At 33.5% G+C, this 20412-nt stretch overlaps 1 protein-coding gene across 1 annotated transcript in view; it reads left to right on the top strand.

The window, feature by feature from the left end:
* The window catches only part of fstl5 (follistatin-like 5), a 343175-nt gene that overhangs the window by 120144 nt on the left and 202619 nt on the right, over positions 1-20412 (top strand).

The following is a 20412-nucleotide window of genomic DNA, read 5'->3' as shown; positions in this document are numbered from 1 at the left end:
TATTTTATTTTATTTTATTTTATTTTATTTTATTTTATTTTATTTTATTTTATTTTATTTTATTTTATTTTATTTTATTTTATTTTATTTTATTTTTACAACAAGATTTTGTAATGTGGTGTTGTCCAGTCAATGCTGTTTTCTTTTAAATCCATACTTTAGAATTTATTTATTTATTTATTTATTTATTTATTTATTTATTTATTTATTTATTTATTTATTTATTTATTTATTTATTTATTCATTTGTTTGTTTGTTTTATTTGTTTGTTTTATTTGTTTGTTTATTTGTTTGTTTATTTAACAAATAAACATATTTCTTTATTTGTTTAGTAAATAATAAATAAATAAATAAATAAATAAATAAATAAATAAATAAATAAATTAGATTCCAAAGCAAGTAGTTAAAAATGCATACTTTAGTGTTGCGTTTGTTTATTTCTTTGTTTGTTTGTTTGTTTGTTTATTATTAAATATCTATCTATGTATTTATTTACTTATTTATTAATACATTTATTCTTCATGGATGCATTACATTTTTAAGAAGTGACAGTAAAGAGAAGTATGATGAAAGTGAGCCTTGTCAGATATGGTTTTACCCTTGAAATTGGTCCTCTGCCAATCCAAGTGCACACATGCATTTTTGAGTGGGAAGTGAGAACACACATAAACACACACACATAGTGAGCATACACCTGGAGCAGTGGGCAGCCATTGCTTCCAGCGCCCGGGGAGCAATTAGGGGTTCGGTGCCTTACTCAGGGGCACCTCAGCTGGGGATCAAAGATGGAGAGAGTGCCGTTCATTCACTCCCTCTGTCATCAGTTCCTACTGGGACCAGGAGTTAAACCTGCAACCGTTTGATTACAAGTCGAACTCTCTGACCATCAGGCCCACAACTTTCCTTTAACTACAATAACAATATTCTTTCGTTTGTCCTTTCGTTTGTTTCTTTATCCATTTGTTTGTTCCTTCACCAATTCGTTCATTCATTCGTTCAATCGTCTGCTCATTCATTCGTTAAATATATATATTTATTCATTCATTCATTCATTCATTCATTCATTCATTCATTTTAGGCTTAGTCCCTTTATTATTCAGGGGTTGACCTAGCGGAATGAACCACCAACTTATCCAGCATATGTTTTACGCAACGCATGGCCTTCCAGCTGCAACCCATCACTGGGAAACACCCATACACTCTCATTCACACACATACACAGCAGACAATTTAGCTTACCCAATTCCATACCTGTCAACATTGGAAGGTGAAAATAAGGGATACCCCCCCCCCCCCCCCCCCAAAAAAAAATCCCCAAATTACTAAACATGTTTTCTGGAGCTGCTTTATTGTAAATAAATGGTGAGTAATATGTTTTACTATTATTATTTACAAAAGGAAAAAAACAAATAGTATACATCAGCAGCAAAGAAATTAGCAAACAGTTCAGCTTATTAACATTATTAGCTATTATAAAGAAATAGATTAATTACCAACCTACTTTTTGATTGCAGCAGTGATTTCAGCAAAAACAGTTAAATATGGTGAATTAAACTGCGGACACTGAATGATTACAATGAAATGTAAACATGTACGTTCGCATTCCCTGCCGTAGAGGTGCTGTTCACTGTCAGAATGCAGTTTTGCTTATTGATGACTACCCAGGCCTTGTATAGCTCCATCATCTTTCCTTGTCTTTGGCTAGGCAGAACCTCGGTTTTTAGCACTACATAGTTTTAAATCTGGTAATCATGGAACATTATTTCTTGCACATGACCACACACAACAAAATTGTTGGCATACAAAGACTTGTAGGCCTTTAACTTCTCTCTTGTAAAAACACTTGGAGTTTCAATGAGATAGTTGTATATTTGGGGCTGGATGCTTGGCCATTTCGTCTTAACCAATATCCATTGGGAGGGTGCAATCGCAAATGGAACTGTCAGACGAACGCCGCTCACTTTAACGTTAATTTTGCAGAATAACTGTGCTTATCACTGGGTGACAAGCTATTATAATACGCTGAAAGCATTATGTAAATAATATATATGTTATCAATATAACTTATTTCTACTAACTGTACGGCATCGGATGTCATTCCCTCGCTGTAAATGCTAGCGCTCCCGGGTTTTTTTCTGCAACCTCACTGCGCGCACATCCTGAATGTTAACAAACATGGTAATTCGTCTATAGAGTCAAGTTATCAAATCACATTAATCTATTCTTCACTGTATAACTTCCACATTCTGATTAAAGAGCAGAGAATGAATCTCTCATTTATTTCGATTATTTGTTGATCACATTAAATAACAGAGGTGTCACTTTAAAAATGCACACATCTAACATTATAATGAAAGCATTCGATTGCTTTCCTAACATTTTATGCTAATTTAAGACGAAATTAGTTGTTTAAAAAAAAAAAAAGATCGACTGTATGTCTGTATGTCTGTTCAAACACGCACCCAAAACCCAGACTTCACTCCGCTTCAAATCGTGTGTACAGAATCCGTTTGGGAAACAGAGTCTATTTATCACTATGGAGTGCGTTTTGAGGACTGCATAGGATTGGTGACGGCACCTGTAATATGTATATACACACACTTCACTTTCTCATGGCTTAGTCTTGTTACCTGTAGTATTTAGATCCTCAACCCCGTTGTCAGAACCTTATGATACAGAAGACTCAGGCTTCATCTGAAATCGCCTACTACTAAGTACTGCATTTGAGTTTAAGTTTACTACTCGACCGCTGGAAAAGTGCAATCTATACAGTATGAATGTGAGCAGTATGAATGAAAATGGGACATACTGCATCCGCCATTTTGTCATGATCACATGACCTACCCACGTCAGTTGCGTTGATTCACTCTCCTTCATGAATTTCCTCGTGGGGCATCGGATTCACACTTCAGAATCTCACCGGAAGTAGTAAGTCATCCGGGTACTTCTCGCATACTGTCTATGAATTCGGACATACTACTTGGCTTGCAAACTGTTTTTAGCATACTATATAATATAGAAGTATGCAATTTCGGACTCAGCCTCAGCACTGTGTATGTGCAAGTGTGATGTATAAATAGTCCAGGATATCAGTCCATGATGAGTTACCAACTGTGTGTGTGTAATTAAACGGGAATGAGGAACCGGTGTGTGTATGCTGGGAGTTGTAGTCCGTTAACCTGGCAGAATTGTATTTTTCCAGTGATCTGCAGCTGCTAGATCGCTGGTGATTGTAACAGAACAAGTATTGTTCATGATTAGTTTATGTTAGTAAATACATTAAGATTAACTTTTGCAACCTTATTGTAAAGTGTGACCAAAAACTGCTTCTAAATAATAAATAATATTGCACTGTTTTGAGCACTGATAATAATACTAATACATGTTTCTATATTTCCTGAGAAGTAAATAAATGAGCTCATTAGAGGGATTTCTGAAAGATCACGTGACACTAAAGACGGGAGTATTGATGCTTAATATTCAACCTGAATTCATTACATTTAAAACATGACTGACAGAAAAGCACTAACATTTCACAGTGCTGCTGATGGCTGATTGTTTGCTTGTTTGATAGATTAAATGTGTGTTTTTTTATTCAGAAAATGATGTGTTGTTATATGAACAGCACATCGGATGAGTGTGGCCAGGCAATGGAGAGGCATTTGATAAACAAATTTTCCAAGAAAAGAGAGAGGTTGTTTTGTTCTGCATAATAAGCAAGATGCGATTCTCGGAAATTAAGTCCAGTACTAATGGACTAGTAATGACCACTAATGAATGGAACGTCCGTGTTATGCTGTGAATGTAAGATCAGATTTAGAGGTGGGAACTGTGTTTCTTAAATGATCATCCATTTGAACGCATTGCAGAAATGAATTGTCACTCATTTGGTAGATCATTACTTTTGTGCTGGCTAATATAGTGTATATTAAGCAAGGCAAATTTATTTATAATACACATTTCAAACACAATGATGATTCAAAGTGCTACAATAAGGTTTCATTAGTCAGTGTATTTACTAAAATTAACTAATTATGAACAATACTTGTATAACATTTATTAATCATAATTCATTCATTCATTCATTTTCGGCTTAGTCCCTTTATTAGTCTTGGGTTAGCGGAATGAACCACAAACTTATCCAGCATATGTTTTACGCAGCAGATGCCCTTCCAGCTGCAACCCATCACTGGGGAACACCCAAACACTCTCATTCACACACATACACAACTGACAATTTTAGCTTACCCAATTCCCCTATAGCGCATGTCTTTGGACTTGTGGGGGTATCCGGAGCACCTGGAGGAAACCCACGCAAACCCATGCAAACTCCACACAAAAATACCAACTGACCCAGCCATGGCTCAAACCAGTGACCTTCTTCTTGAGACGACAGCACTACCTGCTTCGCCACTGCATCGCCTTAATCATAATTCAACATTTACTAATGCATTATTACCATCCAAATTCATGCTTGTTAACATTGGTTAATTCACCGTGAGTTAGCATGAACTAATAATGAACAACTGTATTTTCATGAACTAACATTACCTAACATGAACAAATACTGTAATAATATTGTTTATTGTGTGTTCATCAGGCCCATGCACAGACCCTTAAAGGGCAGGTGCTTAACGCGATCGCAAAGTGAAGAGAGGGGGGTTGGGGGGCAATCGCAAAGTGAAAGCGGAGTGTTGGGGCGATCGCAAAATGAAGAGTGGGGTGTTGGGGCGATCGCAAAGTGAAGAGCGGGGTGTTGGGGCGATCGCAAAGTGAAAAGAGGGGGGGGGTCGCAAAATGAAGAGCCGGGGGGCGGATGGGGATGGGAGTGTGGGTGCGAATGAGCAAGAGGGGCACTTCAGCCAGTGAAGGGCAAAGGGGCTGTGGCTCTAGCCACCCCCCTGTGCACGGCCCTGGTGTTCATGTTAGTAAGTGCATTAACTAACATTAACCTTATTGCAAAATGTTACAAGTGCTTTGCATAAAAAATAATTAAAAAAAAAAAAAACAAAAAGCAATAAGTATAAGAAATTAAAAAATCAAGAATTAAAACAATTAAAAACTGGTAAAATTGCATTGAAACAGGCTTTAATATATAAATAAGAATAAAAGAAACAAATGACAAACAATATACAAAAAAATAAATGATTAAAAATTTAAATGAATAAAAACTGATTTAAAATGTGTTAAAAGAAGTTTTTAAAAAATGACATAAACAAGAATAAAAGAAACATGACAATAAGCATAATAAAAAAAGAATAATAAATGTAGATGATTAAACAAAGATATAATAAATGGGTTCAAACAGGTTTTACTATATACATAAACAAGAGTAAAATAACAAATGACAATAGGTAAAGGGAAAAAACTGTAAATGTTTAAACAAAGATATAATAAATGGGTTTAAACTGATTTTTAAATGTACATAAACAAGAATAAAAGTAACAAATGACAATAAGTATACGAAATAGAACACAGAATTAAAAATGTAAATGAATTAAAAAATATGTTAAAACGTGTTAAAGCAAGTTTAAAAAAAAATTGGTTTAAAATTGTTTATTTTTTTAGGTAAGGAATTAATTAACTTGAGGAACTATATTTCTTACTTTTTTTAGGCTGTCAGTTATCAACATATACAGTGGGGGAAATAAGAATTCCACACCTCACCATTTTTCTCAGAAAATATATTTCTAAAGGTGCCGTTGACTTGAAACGTTCACCGGATGTTGATAGCAAACAAAGGAATCCATATATGCAAAGAAAACAAATAAAGTGTACAAATGAAGTTATGTGTAATAAAATGAAATGACACATGAAAAAAGGGAGGTGCAGAAAGGCAGTGAAAGCCCAGACAGCAACTGAAATCTCTCAGTGGTGCTTCAGCAACCCTCTAACCTTTATCATTGTAAATGAATATTAGCTGCTTAAGTCCAACATCTACATTAGCAGGATGATGAAGATGAAACCAGGGTGGACATTTCAGCAAGACAATGATTCAATACACAGCCAAGGAAACTCTCAAATGCTTTCAGAGAAAGAAAATCAAGCTATGGAATGGCCCAGCCAATCACCTGACCAGAATCCAATATAAAATACAAAATCATCAGATTTGATAGACGAAACCCACAGAACCATCAAGATTTTGACACTCTGTTGAAGTCTGTGAAAAAAATCACACCTGAACAATGCATGTGACTTCATTCTTTACAGAGGGATCTTTAAGCTGCCCTCACTGCCATCTTTAAGCTTATCAAAGGAATATATTTAGAAAAAAGTTATAAATCTGTAATCATCGACATCCATAGTATTTGTTTTTCCTGCAATAGTGTCTACAGGTTTCTAACAATTTGTTAAATATTTTCTTTTGGTTTAACTGAAGAAAGAAACTCATAAAGGTTTAAAACAAGTAAAGGATAAAAATATGATTACAGAATTTTCACTTGAGGTTACGTAAGTCAGTAAATTTTCATTTTGGGGTGAACTACCTCTTAATGTATTAATATCCCTTCATTTTAATGTGATTGTTGGACAAATAATTCATATTCAGTTGATTTTACATATGTGAAAGACTTGAAAATGTTGAAGTTTTATGTACCCCTGAAAATCACTCTGACTCAGTTCTTCAGAAAGAGAACAGGCAATAATATGATCGCTTCCACATTCATAGAGAGAGAGAAATCAAACCTCTGAATGCCCTCTCGAATCAAAGCGTTTGGCCGTCAGATGATGATATTGACCTGCTCGACTCAATCAGTCTGAGTTTGGAGAGTTGGAGAGACGTATATATAGTTCATGCAGATGATTGTCCTGAATATTTCTGAAGTTTCAACAAAGACACCTCATTGCCTGATCGCCATATAAATATTCATTCATTTTTTGATGTTTACATACTTGAACTCAGAAATTGTCCTTCATAATTTGTTTAACAAAGAGCAGTTTTTTTAAACATATTTATAAACATAATAAGTTTAATAACTAATTTCTAATAACTTAATTATTTTATCTTGGCCATGATGACAGTAAATAATATTTGACTAGATATTTTTCAAGACACTTCTATACAGCTTAAAGTGACATTTAAAGGCTTAACTAGGTTAACTAATTAGGTTAGATTAAGTGTATAACAGTGGTTTGTTCTGTAGACAATGGAAAAAAAATTAGCTTAAAAGGGCTAATAATTTTGACCTTAAAATGTTTTTAAAATATTAAAAACTGCTTTTATTCTAGCCGAAATAAAACAAATAAGACTTTCTCCAGAAGAAAAAATATTATAGGAAATACTGTGAAAAATTCCTTGCTCTGTTAAACATCCTTTGTGTAAATATATAAAAAAGAAAAATCACAGGAGGGCTAATAATTGTGAGTTCAACTGTACCTCTATTATAATTTTCATGCATTTGCATAACATTTGTCTAATTAGTTTGTTTTTGTACTCTCAATCATGTATGTGGTTTTATAAAACGGTCGGTTTGATGCTCTCTGCTGAAAACTTTGAAGATTAAACTGTAGAAAGTTGATAATTGGATTGGATAATTAGGGGTTTTAATTAGCAGCAATGTATTAAATGGGCCCTAATGGTTTTCACAATGGCAGGTGCACTTGCGGTATTATTGTTGTGCTTATTTTCAGGAAGTTTCAGAGCGTTGGGAGAACATGCTTACATTGTTATCATTCTGGGAGCAAAATAACTTTCTGCACTGGCAACCTTTATCAAAACTTAGGCATACTTTTTTTTTTTTTTTTTTTTTGCCAGAAGTAAACAAGAATAGAAAGAAATTTGATAATAAAATAAATTAATTTTAAAAACGTTTTTATTCTGTCTCGATTTTGAAGTTGGTTCAGTATGTTTTCATACACTGAAATAAATTATTTAAAGATGATTCATTGGATTTACTTTTTTTCTTTTAGGTTAAGTGATTGTAAACAATTTATTTGGGCTGAATTTAAAAAACAAATTAAGTTGAGCATTACTACATTTAATTTGTTTGTGTAAATTCAACCCATATAAATTTTTTGCTGAATATTTTTATACAGAAGGATAAAAAACAAAAAACTGCTAATAATACATTAAAATTGCATAAATAAATAAATAAATAAATAAATAAATAAATAAATAAATAAAAAATTAAGAACTGTTGTTTCAGCTCATTATAAATAGGTAGAAATAGGTAGAAATCATAACAATGAGCTGAAACAACAGTTCTTAATTTTATTTATTTATTTATTCATTCATTAATTTATTCATTCATTCATTCATTCATTCATTCATTCATTCATTTATTTATTTATTTATTTATTTATTTATTTATTTATTTATTTATTTATTTATATATATTGTTTTATGTTTAATCTACTTAAATTTGTAAAAATTAATAAGTTAACCTTATTATTTTATGTAACAGGACTCTAAAATAAAGTCAAATGAAGTAAACTAGTTTTATCTAGTGTACAAAAGTTAGAAACACAAGTTTAGGGAGAGCAATAAACTAATTTCACACGATTTATGTATTCTTTATTTAAAAAATCATAGTATGCACATGTGAAACGGGACTGTAAAATAAAGTACTAATAACTAATAAATAAAACATGTTCTTTAATCCATCATGTATTTTTATTTGCCCTGTCAAATGAAAAAAAAATAGATAAATAATAAAATGAACCCTCTACCGCATGGTTTTGCCATATGGCAACATGATATTTATGTTCATTTCCCTGCCACTGTTTCTTTAAGACCAACAATGACTTTTTATTTATTTTTTGTTGTTATTGGAAAGAAAAGACCTTAGTGTAGCCAATGATGTGCTTTGGTTAAGTCACATGACATGCAGTGTTTTTCTGTAGCGTGATTTCTGACAGATTGGCGTTTATTGTAAGTAGTTGCTTAATGCAAATGTAAACATCAATAAAACCAAAGGATCAACTCATGTAAGGTCCACAAAAAAATCTGAAACATCACCTCCAGTAAGTTATGATGACATATTCACAACTCAAATAAATTTTTTTATCAAATGAGTTTTTCTTTAACTTTTTAAAGTTTTAAAGCATCGGCATAGGACCTCGAGCCAGAAATCGAACTCGGGTCGCCGTGAGCACCTTTGTGCTACATGTCGGCGCACTTAACCTCTAGGCTAATGGCGCCAACATAAAATATTTTTTTTGTAACTCGATCAAATGTATGTGTTGCCAAATGGCAACACTGTGCAATAGTGAAATGTGCAATATTGCAATGGGTAAGCTAGCAAGGTCAGCTGTGAACTTTTAAGTTGTAACAATAACAACAGGAATGCTAGTAATATAATGTTGATTTGTCATATGTTAATGGCATTTGTATTATGGATGAAATCTAGTTTTAATGGCAATACTACTTTTGAATAGATATGAATACAGGGAACAGTATACTATGGTAAGTGAAAGAAGAAAAGGACAGAACTGGCTCTTCCTGCAGATGAAAGTAAGGATGAGATTGGTTTTAGTGACCGTGAGAATGATGTAGATTGGACATGTGATAAGAGCAGTGATGGAGACAGTTCAAGTAAGTTATGAGGCAGATAAGACAGGCATAGTAAAGTATTTGGTATAATATATAAACATTGTTAGCTAGTAGCTACATTATTCTGATGCATCTGGATATGCTAGACTTGTTATTTATTTGTTATAATATTTACGAAGAAAATATTTATATTCACTGTAAGTTGTATACTAGATAAAACAGTATTATGTTTGTTTTCAATAATATTCAGCAAAAAAGAATGGAATAAATAAGAGCTGTATGAATATCAGTTGTTAGAAAGTCTGTATAAAGTGTCATTTTTAAGTTCTGTGTTAAAGCTTATAATACTGCAACACCAATTAAATAATTTCAAACAACAAAATTATTATTTATAAGGAATTTATAAATGGATGACATTTCTAAATTAGAAATTTTTAAGTTAGATATACTGTTGGACGTTGTTGCCATACGGCAACATATCGTAAAGTACCTACTGGAAACCTACTAGAAAAAGATATTTTTCCAATTTGTTTTTTTACAGCACATCAAGTTAAGCCATTTTAAGAAAAGAAAACAGCATATATATATATATATATATATATATATATATATATATATATATATATATATATATATATATATATATATATATATATATATATATATATATATATATATATATATATATATATATATATATATATATATATATATTATAGGTGGGCATAGATTAATTTTTAATATAGATTAAAATGGCTGATTTGAATTCTGCCGAAGGCATTCAGAATATGTGTGCTGCACAAATAATACATCTTTGAGAACAGGTTTCTCGAGCCAGGCGGCGCATTAGACCAGGGGCTCATCTCCTATTTCCAAAATGCATCACAAACTGCTTGAGAAACTGATCTACTATGATAATTGGTGATGAAAATAAATGATGTTCAGTAAGATGTACTTGTGTTTACTAACTGTTTATTCAGATAAACATGAATGTTGAACTGTAGGCCTACATAAGCTCCAAACAGCGATTTCATACTTGCTTTTGATGTACGTACATACAGAAAATGCTGCTTCTCAATGCCAAGTTTACAGAGCCCTGACGGTGTGTCAAACATTGAGTATGTTTACAGGGGCAACAATAGTTTAATACGATTTTAATATGATTAAAACAATACTCTGATTAAGAATCACCATGTAAACAGCGATTTTTGATTACCTTAATGTGACTAAAGTCATAACTGAACTAAACAGAAATGGAATTAGACATGTGGAGTGTGCATATATTAGTGAAATTATTGAAGTAAACACTGCTAACAAACTATTACCGTCATGTAGGACTTTTCGCCATATTTTCCGACATGTTTCCAAGACACAGGCGGCTGTCAGTAAAGGACCACACACAAAACACACACACACACAAAACATGCACAAACAAGCACACACACTCCGCGAAATGCGAAAGTTTTTTTTCTTTACGTTTGGAGAGCATTATTACATTCCATAACACTCTCACCAGTCCTTGTTCCTTATTTGCGTATAATACCCCAGTTTGTTACGTCGTATGAATGAAATGTTCATAAGTTAAAGCGAAACTGCCGAACTGCAGTTAAAGTCAGGCATCCTGCTCATTTGATTCAGAAGAGGACTTGTTTGTCAGACGGCTCACCGATCAGGTATACATTCGCGCTAAAATATCAAGGTGAAAGTCATCATAGCTTGCGTAGAAGAGACCCAGATCCCAACCCAACTTTAAGAATAGATTAACGGCGCTATTTTTTTATCGCGCGATAATAGTCTTGCGTTAACGAAGCACGTTAATGCCGATAACGGCCCAGCACTAGTATATATATATATATATATATATATATATATTATAGATCTATCATGCGTGCAGTAGAGGATTAAAATGTAGCATGCTGCAAAAAAAGTACATTAGATGTTTGTCATTTTCCAGCACAAGTATCCAAGATATATTTGTTGAACTTGAAGCAAACTTGTGTTGACAACTATATATTTTATTAGTTTTGTTTTTCTTGTCCTACTGCCAAAAGGCTTTTCTTGTTTCAAGCACAAACCTCATTAAATTTAGTTGTATTTGTGTTCAAAAGGAAAGTAGAAAACAGCAATATTCCACTTTGGAAAGACAAATAGACATCTTACATGCTATATTCAAACAGCTCTTACTTGTCAAATGAATTGTGTTGTGTCTATAGATGTTTAGCTACTAAACTAGAGTAAATGCATGGAATCGAACCACAGACAAATACAATATCAATAATAAATGATGAAGCTTCGTGCCCATTCACAGATTGCTGTGCCTTAAAGTATTTGCGCTATTTCATAATTAAGTTGACAGATTATTGTATGCACACAAATGGTGTGTGTACAGACATCAGTCGCTTCAGCACTAGTTGCACACAACAGTGGCCAATTAAGTGAGAAAGCGCTGCATACTAGTTTCTCTAATGCATCATTTATGCTCCACATTTCTCACTGTGCAACACTCCAGCATTTTTCTCTTGTCTCTCAGGGCGTTTGATTGTCTGGTCGGGCAGTGTTTACAAATACTGATATTGTCAGAGTCTAGTGATTTGGAAAAGGTGCATATGCCAGAGCAAATTAACCAAAAAACAGCAGGAGGAAAAATAGAGAGATTGCTGATTTTTCCCCAACTATACACTGACCAGGGCGAAGATGAGGAGTAGCAGGACAGCCGCTGTAACACTAAGTAATAAAACATCACAGAACATATGCTGGAGGCTACAGAACTTGCGTGTCCCAGTGGGAAGGCAGTGAAGGAGTTTCTCTGTAGCCAGTGAAGAGCTCTTGGCTTCTGCGTGCCTGTACGGCTGTGTGCTTTGGCACGGGTTGCTGGGTTTGGATAACGATAGGATGCAAGCTGTTGGGTTGGAGAAACGAATGGTAAATGCTTTTCTAATTGCTCACATGCATTCAAGCCCAATAGTACGTCACATGCGATCACCATGTCTGAATTATCTATCTATCTATCTATCTATCTATCTATCTATCTATCTATCTATCTATCTATCTATCTATCTATCTATCTATCTATCTATCTATCTATCTATCTATCTATCTATCTATCTATCTATCTATCTATCTGTCTGTCTGTCTGTCTGTCTGTCTGTCTGTCTGTCTGTCTGTCTGTCTGTCTGTCTGTCTATCTATCTATCTATCCCTTTGTCGCTCCGTCCGTACGTCAGTCTGTCTTTACATCCATCCATCCAGCAACTCATCCATCCATCTATTCATTCATCCACCAATCAATTTATTCTCCCACTCACCCATCCATCCATTCATCCATCCATCTACCCAGCCATCCACCCATTCATTCGCCCTCCCATCGATCCATCCATTCATCATTCCATCCATCCATACATCCATCCATCCAATTACTTACCCATCCATCCATCCATCATCCACCAATCCATCCATGCATCTATTCACCCATCCCATCCATACATGCATCAATCCATTCATGCATCCATTCCCCATCCGTCCGTCCATCCATTCATCTACCCACCTTTACCATGCATCATCTGTCCAGCTACCTACTCTTCCTTCTATCCATCCATCCACCCATCCATCCAACTACTTACCCATCCATTCATCCATTCATCCATCTATCTACCAATCCATCCATCCATCTATTCAGTCGTCCATCCATCCATCCATCCATCCATCCACCAACCCTACTATCCATCTATCTACCAACCCTACCATCCATCCATCCATCCATCCATCCATCCATCCAACCAAGTGTGTGTGTGTGTGTGTGTGTGTGTGTGTGTGTGTGTGTGTGTGTGTGTATGTGTGTGTGTGTGTGTGTGTGTGTGTGTGTGTGTGTGTGTGTGAATGAGTGTGTATGGATGTTTCCCAGCACTGGGTTGCGGCTGGAAGGCATCCGCTGTGTAAAACATATGCTGGCTAAGTCGGCGGTTCATTCCACTGTGGCAACCCCAGATTAATTAAAGGACTAAGCCGTGAAGAAAATGAATGAATGACTAAAGGAAATCTCATCATAAACATAATGTTATATTTTATTTTGTAAAAAAAAATGGCACATTGCCACTTTAGCTCTCAAAAGACAAAATTGATTGGACAACGTTTCAACCTACAACGTCAGGTCATCAGGTCACACAGTAAACACAAGAGAACTTAAGATATAGTCAAACTCCGGGCATCACACCTACAAACAAGGATCACCCCAATTAACCAATGAGTAAGTAAAAAACGAAAATACACAAGTTGACTCCAACATACACACACACATAATCATGTCTGACTGGATTGAGCTTTTCCTAGATGTGTGCACAAGAATAAATAACGAGCCTTCTCCATTCGGCCTCTTTACTTTTTACTTTACTTTTTACTTTTACTATTTACTCCTTTACTTTCGTGGATAAGGAAACGGTGTTGTACACACTCCACTGAAGACACCCATTAGCTTACATAATTAGTTCTGTTTGTTAAACGAAAAGATTTGTTTCAAAACTATTTCTAAATTCACTTCTAATTTCCAGCAAACAAATAAAATGAACAATAATAACAAAGTGTGGTCAAAAAACTGAGTTATATCCAAATATACGTCCTATTTTTATGTCCCATATGGTGATGGAGACTTCTCCAAAACCTGACAGTTGGACAAATCTAAACTTGTTTTTATTAAAAGATATATATAAATATGCATAATATAAATAACACTGCTAATAATAATAACATTATACAAATGCAAATTTCCATGAATAAACTGAAAAAACCCCACCCCCCATTTTACCGTTTACATTTGACAAAAAAACGGTAAATGAACTGTTATTTCCTGATGTTTCTGTCGTTTTGTTGTCGTTATATGCATAATATAAATAACACTGCTAATAATAATAACATTATACAAATGCAAATTTCCATGAATAAACTGAAAAAAGCCCACCCCCCATTTTACCGTTTACATTTGACAAAAAAAAGGTAAATTCACTGTTATTTCCTGATGTTTCTGTCGTTTTGTTGTCGTTATATGCATAATATAAATAACACTGCTAATAATAATAACATTATACAAATGCAAATTTCCATGAATAAACTGAAAAAAGCCCACCCCCCATTTTACCGTTTACATTTGACAAAAAAGGTAAATGAACTGTTATTTCCTGATGTTTCTGTCGTTTTGTTGTCGTTATATGCATAATATAAATAAAACTGCTAATAATAATAACATTATACAAATGCAAATTTCCATGAATAAACTGAAAAAAGCCCACCCCCCATTTTACCGTTTACATTTGACAAAAAAACGTTAAATGAACTGTTATTTCCTGATGTTTCTGTCGTTTTGTTGTCGTTATATGCATAATATAAATAACACTGCTAATAATAATAACATTATACAAATGCAAATTTACATGAATAAACTGAAAAAAGCCCACCCCCCCATTTACCATTTACATTTGACAAAAAAAAAGGTAAATTCACTGTTATTTCCTGATGTTTCTGTCGTTTTGTTGTCGTTATATGCATAATATAAATAACACTGCTAATAATAATAACATTATACAAATGCAAATTTCCATGAATAAACTGAAAAAAAGCCCACCCCCCATTTTACCGTTTGCATTTGACAAAAAAACGGTAAATGAACTGTTATTTCCTGATGTTTCTGTCGTTTTGTTGTCGTTATATGCATAATATAAATAACACTGCTAATAATAATAACATTATACAAATGCAAATTTCCATGAATAAACTGAAAAAAGCCCACCCCCCATTTTACCGTTTACATTTGACAAAAAAACGGTAAATGAACTGTTATTTCCTGATGTTTCTGTCGTTTTGTTGTCGTTATATGCATAATATAAATAACACTGCTAATAATAATAATATTATACAAATGCAAATTTCCATGAATAAACTGAAAAAAAGCCCACCCCCCATTTTACCGTTTACATCTGACAAAAAAACGGTAAATGAACTGTTATTTCCTGATGTTTCTGTCGTTTTGTTGTCGTTATATGCAACATATAAATAACACTGCTAATAATAATAACATTATACAAATGCAAATTTCCATGAATAAACTGAAAAAAGCCCACCCCCCATTTTACCGTTTACATTTGACAAAAAAACGGTAAATGAACTGTTATTTCCTGATGTTTCTGTCGTTTTGTTGTCGTTATATGCATAATATAAATAACACAGCTAATAATAATAACATTATACAAATGCAAATTTCCATGAATAAACTGAAAAAAAGCCCACCCCCCATTTTACCGTTTACATTTGACAAAAAAAAGGTAAATTCACTGTTATTTCCTGATGTTTCTGTCGTTTTGTTACAGATTGTAAAAAAAAAAACACTATCAATTTAAAACGATTTCTATTTTAAAACGTCTGTTTGCACCCACACGTTTGAGGCTTTCTAAATGACAAAAATTTACGAAGCTTTAGTAAAATAACCTCACAAAAGAATAAAAAAGGCTGTGCTGTCATTTACTTTTACATTGGAACCCCTGCTGTTCTTGTTTAATACTTCAAACAAAGGCAAAATATTACGCATCAAAGTTAGAAACTTTCAAAGTACTTATGATGAATAATCGTCAGGCGTCTCGAACGACAGCTCTACTGTCAGTCGGAGGGAACAAAAAAAAAAAAAAGTTTCATTTCTTTCCACGTTGACTGTTAGGGAAAATATCCCTCCATTAAGCTTTCCTCTGTCTGTTAAGCTTCAATTATATCCCTCATTCCAGTGACTCGCTCGCCGTATGACTGTTTGCACTGGGGAAATTAAATGGCTCTTTCTGAATTCCGCTCTCTGCTCCACACGCTGTGTAAGTTTGGTTGTTTGAGTTGTTTTTGGACATGATAAATTCGTCTCATTCTTTTCTCCCCATTACCTCAATTTCTTTCATGAGAATGAAGAGTTAATGACGCTTGTGTCTGTCTGATGCAGCGCCGCTCAGCCATCAGTCAGACTTCCACATGTCTTGTGTTTTTCTTCTGTCGTTCTGGATGTTTCTGGCGATGGAAAGCGCTGACAGGCTTCTGTGAGTTTCTTATGTTCAAAGTGTTACTTCTGTGTGGATGTCTAGTGTTCGAAGGTTTGAGTCAAGCTTGTTTGTTTTCCAAGATATTCCTAATTTTATTTTGCAAGCATTGATTAGATTTTTTGTTTTAATTTTGAAAAGATTTATGTCTCATATAAATGATTCTGTTTGTGTAATGTTTCTGTAAGTGGCACAACTCGATTTCTTTGATCATGAAATCTGTTTAATGATGGTTTCCCTGAAAATCACAAGAATTGCATCACAGAAATGAATCTTATTTTAAAATATAATTGTTATTGAAAACTAGATCATTAAATGCTGTACATGTTTAAGAGTTTTACTCAATTTGTGTCCTTGCTGAGCCTTAACAAAACCTTCCAAACACTACAGTTAAAAATTGGAATTTAAATAGGTCTCTCAGATAATAATTATATATTTTTCAATAAAATGTAACACAAAAAAAAATTTATTATACTATATATATATATATATATATATATATATATATATATATATATATATATATATATATATATATATATATATATATATATATATATATATATATATATATTTAATTACACTACCTGACAAAAGTCTTGTTGTCAATCCCAGTTGTAAGAGCAACAAATAATATCTTGACTTCTAGTTGATCATTTCGGATCTGTTGAACTGCATCCCAATCATCACAAATACTGCAAAAGACCTGTTGGAACCCACATGGACCAAAGATTCTCATAGAAATCAGTCAAGTTCGGTGAAGGAAAAATCATGGTTTGTGGTTACATTCAGAATGGGAGCATGTGAGAGATCTGCTGAGTGGATGGCAACATAAACAGCCTGAGGTATCAAGACATTTGTGCTACCGTTACATTACAAACCACAGGAGAAGGCAAATTCTTCAGCAGGATAGCGCTCCTTCTCATACTCATACAGCCTCTGCATCAAAGTTCCTGAAAGCAAAGAAGGTCAAGGTGCTCCAGGTTTGGCCAGACTAGTCACCAGGCATGAACATTATTGAGCATGTCTGGGGTAAGATGGAGGAGGAGGCATTGAAGATGAATCCAAAAAGTCTTGATGAACTCTGGGAGTCCTGCAAGAATGCTTTCTTTGCCATTCCAGATGACTTTAATAATAAGTGATTTGAGTCATTGCAGAGATGTATGGATGCAGTCCTCCAAGCCTATGGGAGTCATACGCAATATTCATTATTTTTCCACTGCACCATGACTTTATATTCTATACTGTACATTATTTCTGTTAAGTGACAAGACTTTTGTCTAAGTCAGAGCTTACTGTCCTAATGAAATAATTAAACATCAAGGCATGATCATAGTTTATTTTGGTCAAATAAGTGTAATCTAGAGGCCTTTGCCTTTCATATAAGCCACTTCTGATACCAAATGATCAACTAGAAGTCAAGATGTTATTTGTTCTTCCTAAAACCTGGATAGGCGACAAGACTTTTGTCAGGTAGTGTATTTATTTGTTTATTAGTTAGTTAAGGATATAATATAATATAAACAGGTTGTTGTTGTTTTGCTACTTTTACTGTACCTTTCTTTAAGTGTTTTAAAAGCAAAGTGTGTACATCACTTAAGTACTAGCCCACTAGTCTACACCTGACGTCATTCCCAACTCAGACTTCAGAGCTAATGCAGCATAAGTACAGCAAGAGTGCTCTCAAAACAGAATCAAAAACATATTGTCTGGAAAATCTATTATTAAGGAGAAGTAATGCTGTTTTGAAGTTGCTGGAAAATGTTACGAACAGGGAGTTTTTCTAAACTTGGTTCTCAACACGTACTACCACTTGACTAATATTGGCACCCTAGGTAAATATGTGCAAAGATAGTTATGAAAAAAGATGTTCTTGAACTTTTTAATCTTTGATTCTTTGATTTTCATTAGGACCAACTGATTGCAAAAACAGGTTATAAAAAATAACAAAACATTACAGATAAATAAAATATTGGAAGAACAAGAAAAATCTAATTTTTGAAGTGTAAATCTAATTATATTTGTCATGTTTTCAGTAAACCTGTGTGACTAAGCAGAGGAAATTGTTCAAAGATGGCCTTCTGTTCACAGAGGTATTAATAAAAGGTAAATCATAGTCCAATCTCACTCAATTCGTTACAACAGGTGAAACAAAAGCATTGCTGTGATGTGTGGCAAACGGTTGTAGAGCTTTACGAAATTAGAAGTAGCCACAGCAAGTCATGAAAAAAAGTCAAATGCAAGTGTTATTAATCAGATGGAAGAGGACATGTGTTAAGAAGACAATCCAAATTGAAAAATAATAATAATAATAATAATAATAAATCTGTAACACTTTAGATTAGTTCACAATTCATGCTATTAACTACTGGCTTATTACCTGTCTATCATTAAGATATTAACTGTTCATTAGTTATAAAGTATGATCTTATTCTGAATCGATAATCCTACCCAAAACCTAAACTCATTTTCTACCTTACTAACTATTACAGCTAATAAGTAGTTTATTAAGGAAGTAAAGCATAAATGAGTGCAACCCTTTTTGAAAATGAATATTTTTATCCATTTCTCAGTGAATTTAGGTAATATATTTTAATGCATTTGAACAAAACAGTTTTATTAAATGGATATATTTATTAAACTAATATTTTAGTCACTGAACATCTTTAGAAGCAGAAAGATGATACATTTAAATTCATGTGAAATATTGGGGAAAAAATGGCAAAATTTTATAAATTTCAGTGATATACAGCCATATCGCACTGCTACTTGTGTAATATTCTATTTATACAACAGTTCGACGGCATAATCATGTGTATGAAAAAAAATTAGACACAGAGAGTTTTAAAAATCCTTTTGTATGAGGAGCTACTTTCTTCCACCATTCATTCACATCTGCAGCTGACGTCAGAACAGCAGAAACCATTGTTAATTCACCAACGTCACTTTAGAACTAGTATTTGAAGGATTCTCTAGCGTAATGTGCAAAGTGATGACAAAACAGGTGATTTTGCTGACATTTTAATATTATAAGGCTGAACGGCATGAAATGTGGTATAAATACAGCACTACAAAATTAAAAAGAGAGAATGACTTAGAATGTCATATACCTGTTTTATAATGAGATGTACTTACGCTGAGAAAATGCTGTTTTTCTCTCCTAAGGACTTATGTGGTTTCTGCGCCATCTTGTTAGGGAACGTCAACCGTCACTTTCTTTGGTCTGCTCAGACAGGCTGATGGCAGCCGATGTACTGAAATAGATGCTTCGAATTTTTTTAATATTTTAAAATAGGCACTATCCTTATAAATGAACTATAAATAAACTATCAACTAAAGCCTCAAAAGTAAATGATGTTGTCCAACAGCAGTAAAATTTGTCAAACTGTAGAGTGTCCTCTGCTTGTTGCTGTATGTAGGCAGAGTAATACACAAGGGTGAAGGGTGAAGAGGCGGTACGAGTGCTGTTATTTGCAGAATATTGCATGGCTATCGGCCAATCGGATTCAAGAACCAGACAGAAATATATATATATATTTTTTTTATTATTATTATTTTTTTCTACCATATAGAGTTGGGTGTACTAATTCTGGACCATTATAGTAAATTATTTTGTCAGATCAGATCCAGATTTGTCTTCAGTACTGACTAATCTAATATATATGCACAAAGATAATATTGTAAAGCTTCCTATGGAAAATATTCATTTAAATGAGAGATTTGTGTATATAAAAACACATTACATTACATATGTTGAGCATTGTAAATTAAGTGTAACCAAAAAATCTCCATCAATGGAAATTTTTAGAAGTTAGTTTAGTTTTGGGCTCAGAAATCTCCAAATCTACAATCTAACAGCACCTT

The sequence above is a fragment of the Danio aesculapii genome, chromosome 14 (assembly GCF_903798145.1).
Source record: "Danio aesculapii chromosome 14, fDanAes4.1, whole genome shotgun sequence".
Lineage (NCBI taxonomy): Eukaryota > Metazoa > Chordata > Actinopteri > Cypriniformes > Danionidae > Danio > Danio aesculapii.
This window is presented reverse-complemented; position numbering and strand designations above follow the sequence as displayed.